The sequence below is a fragment of the Macaca nemestrina genome, chromosome 12 (assembly GCF_043159975.1).
Source record: "Macaca nemestrina isolate mMacNem1 chromosome 12, mMacNem.hap1, whole genome shotgun sequence".
NCBI classification, from domain to species: Eukaryota; Metazoa; Chordata; class Mammalia; order Primates; family Cercopithecidae; genus Macaca; species Macaca nemestrina.
In genome coordinates, this window is record NC_092136.1 from 21,086,617 (window position 1) to 21,092,616 (window position 6,000).

General features: G+C 56.7%; 1 protein-coding gene across 4 annotated transcripts in view; it reads right to left on the reverse strand.

The window, feature by feature from the left end:
- The window catches only part of LOC105471620 (CD82 molecule), a 55,817-nt gene extending 50,132 nt beyond the window's left edge, over window positions 1-5,685 (reverse strand). For 3 of the 4 annotated variants that reach the window (XM_011724189.3, XM_011724187.3, XM_011724186.3), the window contains exon 1: window positions 5,534-5,685. The gene's annotated coding sequence lies outside the window, so the exon portion shown is untranslated. Of the gene's footprint in view, window positions 1-4,936; window positions 5,058-5,533 lie in introns of those variants that run through there. The other variant, XM_071074811.1, reaches the window with a different exon arrangement.
- Window positions 5,686-6,000: the final 315 nt, after the last annotated feature.

A 6,000-nucleotide genomic window follows, 5' to 3' on the forward strand; every position in this document is an offset into this window, starting at 1 on the left:
GTTTGATTCCAGAGTCTGTGATCTTGCCTAGGCTTTCTTCCCCACTCCCCTGGGCCCAAGCCCAGCTGGGACTCAGGAAGGCTTCTGGAGCACTTGCTGCCTAAAAGGAAGAAAACCAGCCTAGAAGTCACCTCTTTTGGCCAAGGTCACGCTGTAGTTCCATGGCAGAGCCAGGATTTGAACCCGGGCTTCCTAATGCCCAGCCCTCAGGGCATTGTTCACTTCTATACATTGACCCTGAGATCCAAGGCCCAGAACTCTGAACAGCTCCCACACCAGATCACCCGTCCACAAGGCAGGGAAAGTCAAGGGGGAGAGAGAAGGGGCAAAAGCCTCCCCTGCAGGGTAGGAGGCCAGAGGGGAGAGTAGGGCTTCCTAGAGCTGCCCACCTGGGGGTCTGCATGGATGATGTCCAGGATGGGCTTCCTGGAGGCCACCATCCCATTTCTCCAGGCCCCAGCTTGAGTCCCCATAGGATAGCAGCACCTTCTACAAACAACTGTGGACTCCAAGATGCTCTTTCTGGCTGAGTCAGAGTTCACTAAAGGCCAGAGTGGCCCCTCACTGGGTTGGGGCTGAAGGAAGTCATGCTGCTCCCCTCTCAGGAGGGTAAAGGCCAGGCATCAGCAGAGAAGCAGAAGCTCTGCCGAAAGCAATCCCAGGACAGACAGCGCGTTCCCATCTCCCTGGATCCAGGTTGCAGAAGTGGGGCCCGCGGACCTGAAGCGCCGGGCAGCGGCATCCAGGTCCTGCTTCCTGGCTCTGCCTTTGCCAAGGAGTCACCTGGTATCTGGCACCAAGCTGGGTCCTGCTGATACCCCCGACCCCACCCAAGAGAACCACTTACCTATTCATTCAGTCATCGATCCCCAAGTGCCTGCTGTGTGCCAGGAATCAGAGATACAGACAGCACAGGGCAGTGCCTGTCCAGGAGAGCTCGTGGAAACACGTCACACACCACAAAGCGACAGTGTAAACAAGCACAGAGGAGAAGGTGAAGGGCAAGGAGGGGCTTGGGAAAAGCAGCCAGCAATGTTCAGACCTACTGCCCCTCAGGAAGCTGAGCGTCACAGTGAGGAGACCCAGCCGCCCCCAGGAAGAGCCAGAGAACCCCACATAGCCAGACATGACCGCCGTCTTGGGGCACACACGTATTGGAGAGGCGCAGAGGCCCTGTGCAGAAGGAAGGTGTTCTGGGAATGTCCCTGGGGGCCTGAGAAGGAGCCTGGCACCAGCCTTGAAAGACCAACTAGACGCAGCAAACAACAACGGCTCTCCTTTATCGAGCATTTACTATGTGCTAGGGATAACAATTCTAAGCATTTCATGTGTACTTTTTTGTCCTCTGCTCATGCCCTATGAAGCCATGACCATCATTATCCCCATTTGCAGGTTCAAAAACTGAGGCTCAGAAAGGGTTGCATAGCTAGAAATTGGCAGGGCCGAGATCTCAACTCTAAAGTCCAGTGCTTTACTGCCATGCCACACCATCATCTCTCTAATCTGTGAACAGGCAGAAGGTAGGTAAAGGTGCTTCAGGTGGGGGAAACAAGGTAAGAACAGGGAGGCAGGATCAAGTGCTCTGTCTGAGGGGAGCTGCCCAGCTCCACTGTGTTGGGGTTGTTTGTGTGTGTGTGTGCACGCCTGAGTATGGGTGGGTGTTCACAGATACGCCCTATTTTGCAAAGGATAGATCCCAGGTCCCAGAACTCCCTGGGAGCCAAGGAAAGAATGGGGCATCCGCAAGTCAGGGAAGGAATCCCAGAGAGGAGACGAAACTTATCTAAAGTCACACAACACACAAACAGCAGAGCAGGAGCCAACTCCAAGGACCAGAACATGGGTCTCTTTCCTCTATCAGCTGCCTCTCCTTGTCAGCACAGTGAATCAGCTGCTGACAGGAAAACCACAGTGGAGGGGAAGCCCGGGGGTGAGTCAGGAGCCAGCCAGCCTCTGAGAGACAGCAGCTGGGCCTGTTGCAGAGGCCCCAGGTCTGTGGTTGTCTGCCTCTTCTCAGGGCAGCGTCAGGGGCGAGGGGAGCAACACGTCCCACACCACTCGCTCCATGTTTACCTCTGGGCTTCCCCTCCCAGCTCCTCAGACCCCGGCTTAGTGGAGGGGAAGCGGGTGGGTAGGGCAGTTCCTGCTAAGATTAAACGGGTCCTGTCCCACGGAGAGGCCGAGGCCAAACAGTCCAGGCTCTTCCCTCCCTTCCCACCTCTCACAGAGCCAGCTTCTGGCCGTTTGATCTTCTTGATTAAGTCATAACCGCCCCCCGTGAGCTTCCCGTGGGGCGGAGGAAGTGGGTATAACGGTTTGGAGCAGAAGGCCAAGGCCAAACCAGAAGCAGGGGTGCCAGCTGGCCCCAGATGCTCCAAATCCAAAAGAACACTCAAGACTTGGGGCTGCTCAGCTATGGGTTGAGTGGGAACTGTCTGGTCCTTGGGGGAACCCCAGGGTAGAAGGGGATAGGTGATGGGAGATTCCAGGCTGTGACTCTAAAGTGTGAGGCCTCAAGACAGAGGGGGCCACCCCCACATAGCAGAAACTTCAGAGGAGCCCAGGGAAGCCAAAATCCTGCCCCAGTCCCCCTACTGTGGGAAACTTGTACCTTGACTGCTCACCCACTGCCAGAGATAGCACATGGTGACCTCTCACCCCTACCCTCCCTGGGCTGGGATGGGAAGGAGGGACCAGCAGGCACTTCTTCCAACCACCCCGCCCCCACTCCCAAACTTACTGCTGGCTGGCACAGGCTCCCACTTTTTGGCCCAGATGCCTCCCCTTCATGGGCAACCCCCCCCCTTGTAGCATTCATCACCCTCCCAGTGCCCCCACCACTCACCCAATCCAGCCACCTTCCTGAGCCCCTGGTATGTACCAGACAGGATGGGGAGGAGAAAGAAGTGCAAAGGTGCTGGAACAGTCCCCTTCCACCCCTCCAGTGGCGCCTTCGCTATCCCCATGACTGGTGTCTCTTCCTTCACTCCCAATTGCAGACATCCCCAAAGCCACCCAGACCCCTTCTTCCCTGTCACTACAGCCATTGGTTCATTATTCCTTGACTGCTGGATCCTCCACCCCAGCACATCTGGCACAGACTGACTTTCCTAAAGTGCTGCTCTGTTGTGTCACTCCTCTCCTCAGAAACCTTCAGTGGCTCCCACTTTCTGCAAATCAGATCCAAAGTTCTTACCCTGGCATTCAAGGCCCTCTGTAAGCTGATTCCACCTACTGGTCCCACTGTGTATCCCCACACAGTCCCAAACTTCAGCCAGAATGAGCAACCTAGCAGTTTCTTGAGACTTCTCAGGACAGGTTGACCTCCCTGCCTCTGCCTAGGCATTTTCCTCTCCCCAAGACACCATCTTCATTCTGGGTGCCGAAATCTTCCCAGTCTGTAAGGCTCTGAAGATCCCTCTAATCCTTTTTTCATTTATCTTGCATCAGAGTCACTGGTATTCTTGTGTAAGCCCCTTCCTGGATGGTAAGCAACCTGAGGGCGCAAGCCTTATGTGGTTGCTTGTCATTCATCCAGTGGGAAGGGGAGGTGGTGATGGCGAGGGCTTTCTTTTAAGGCTCACTAGGTAGGCTCTGTTGAAATGAACGTCTCCTCCTCCCCACCTCAGGCACCACCTACCAGACCCTCTCCCTCCCCACCATACCAAACTCCAGTTTATGCCACTTCAGTGCTTGGAGAGACTGTGGTCCCATGTTGATCCAAGCCAAACCAGGACCAGGAGCCCAGGCAGAAAGTCCTATTCAAGTCTCACCCCCTCCAGGAAGCCTCCTTACCCCCACCCCCTGCCCTGGCTTCTCAAGTGTCTCACTCTTCTGAACACCTCCCCCTGCCCTACATACACACACGGTCTCCTGCACACAGCGCAGCCGCCAATCCATCTCTGTCCCACAGCACTTTCCAGTTTGTTCCATACTGTACAGCTGATCTCCCAGAAGATGCAGGGAGCCAACATAATGCAGCACCTTCAGTGTCCTTCGGTGCCCAACCCTGCTTACATATCAGGTGCCCACATTGCCCCTCGCCTCCATCCCAAGCCAAGTGTGCAATGGTATAGCTGGATTCCAGCCACTAGGGCAGCACAGACCCATGAAATCTCATCTGGTCATAAGCCCTGGGTGTGACTGATCCTCTCTACAGGGACATGGTAGGGATGGGGGAGCCCTCATTGTCAGCAAGTCAGGTCTGGCTAGTTCACCTCTGTACCTCTAGCTCTCTCTAGCATATAGTAGGTGCTCAGTAAACATTTTTAGACGTATTTAACTCAACACTCACCAACCTCAAGCAACATTACAGAAAACTCAGCCACTCTTTGTTCCAGATGACACAGTCCTCATCCCTTAAATAGAGTGATGTTGGTAGCAGGTGGCAATTTCTGGCTCTCACAAGGTCAGGAGGGGCTGTAGCCAACCCCATCTCTCCAAAAAAAAAAAAAAAAAAAAAAAAAAAGGGCTTATTCCGCATAGGAAGCAAGCCCATCGCCTGCCCATCCGCATCAAAGCAGCTGTCACGGACGGACGGAGGTCTCACTGGTTTCCTGGCGCCTTGCTAAGTAGTGTATACACAGTATTCTATTTAGTGCTTGCTCCTGCCATTGGATGTTGCCATTATCCCTGTTTTACAGGTGAGGAAACTGAAGTTTGGAGGGGGAATGGAATCCAAATCAGTTTGATCCCAAAGCCCAGGCCCTTGACCACAGAACTAGGCTGCCCCACTACTGGGGCCCAGCACAGAGCACCCACGGCCACCAGGAACAGAACCTGTCAGCCAAGAAATTAACCCTGGGTATGCTGCAAGAGCCACTGGGGCCCTGGGCTTGACCCTGGGCGCAAGGATTGGTGGCGTTTTCTCTTCTCTTCCCCAGTCACCAGTGTAAGAACTGTTCCCGTTTCCAACCCCCTGCTCAGGCCAGCTCACCTGGAAAAGCCCCACTGCGTTTCCAACTTGAAGTCTTAGGGGGTCCGACTCAGCTGAACTGTCAGAAATTGTGGGAAGCAGGTGAGGCGGGAAATGGAACCTCCTTGCTTTGGCCTCCTGTTCCCCAGAGTTCATGGGTTACGAGCCCCAACCGAGCAACCAGTGCACTCTTTAAAGCAATTCGCTTCTCTTAGTCCCATTTTGCAGGGAGAGAAACTGCAGAGGGCAACTGCAGAGGGAACACCTGTGGCGACCTGCAGCCTGCGCTCACCTGCCAGCTCTCACCTTCCGGCGTTTTAAGTGAGAAAGGGCAACGGCCGCGTAGAATTAATCTGGTTCACTTCCTCCTGCTGGAACCTGGGAGGTCCAGAGCCGGGTGGAGGGACGGACCCAGGATCACGCAGCTGGTGCAAGCCCGAGTGTGAGAACTGGGGGTTCAGGACTGGGGGCTAAAGCTCCTTTTCACCCACCAGCTGCCCCGACCTGTCACTAGTTCCGAGGAAAGCTGTCCGAGACGGACCGCAGAAGCGGGGGTCAAAACTAACTTTGCCTCTGGTTGTCGGGCAGGCTCCCCCGGCCTGCTGCCCCCTTGCTCACCTGCTGGTTCTGCTTTCTGCTCCGCGCTGCAGGCCCAGCGTCGCCCGCTTGTGCCCCAGTCAGTGTCGGACTGCGCAGCCCTGGGCTCAGTCACTCCTCGGCCCCCTCCTGGCTGCAGCCGGGGAACGCCGCGGACTCGGCAGGCCCCGCCCCCCGGGGACACGCCCCCTCGGCGCCCCTCCGCCGACCCCGCCCCCGAGCCCTTTGAGAAGGCGGTGCGCTCCCGCCGGCCAGGCCCCGCCCGCTATGGCCCTACACCGACCAGCCCCGCCGCCGGGCCCTGCTGGAGTTGAGGCCCCGCCCCTCTCCCCGCCCCGCTACGGCTTCTCTCTTCTATCCCGGCAGCCCCGCCCCCAGGTTACACAGGGGATGAAGCCAGCGCCGCTCCAGCCCTGCCCACTCACGGCGCTGCCTAACGGTCCCGCCCAGCTCCCGCCTACCTCGTCCTTCCCGGTCTCCCGGGCCCT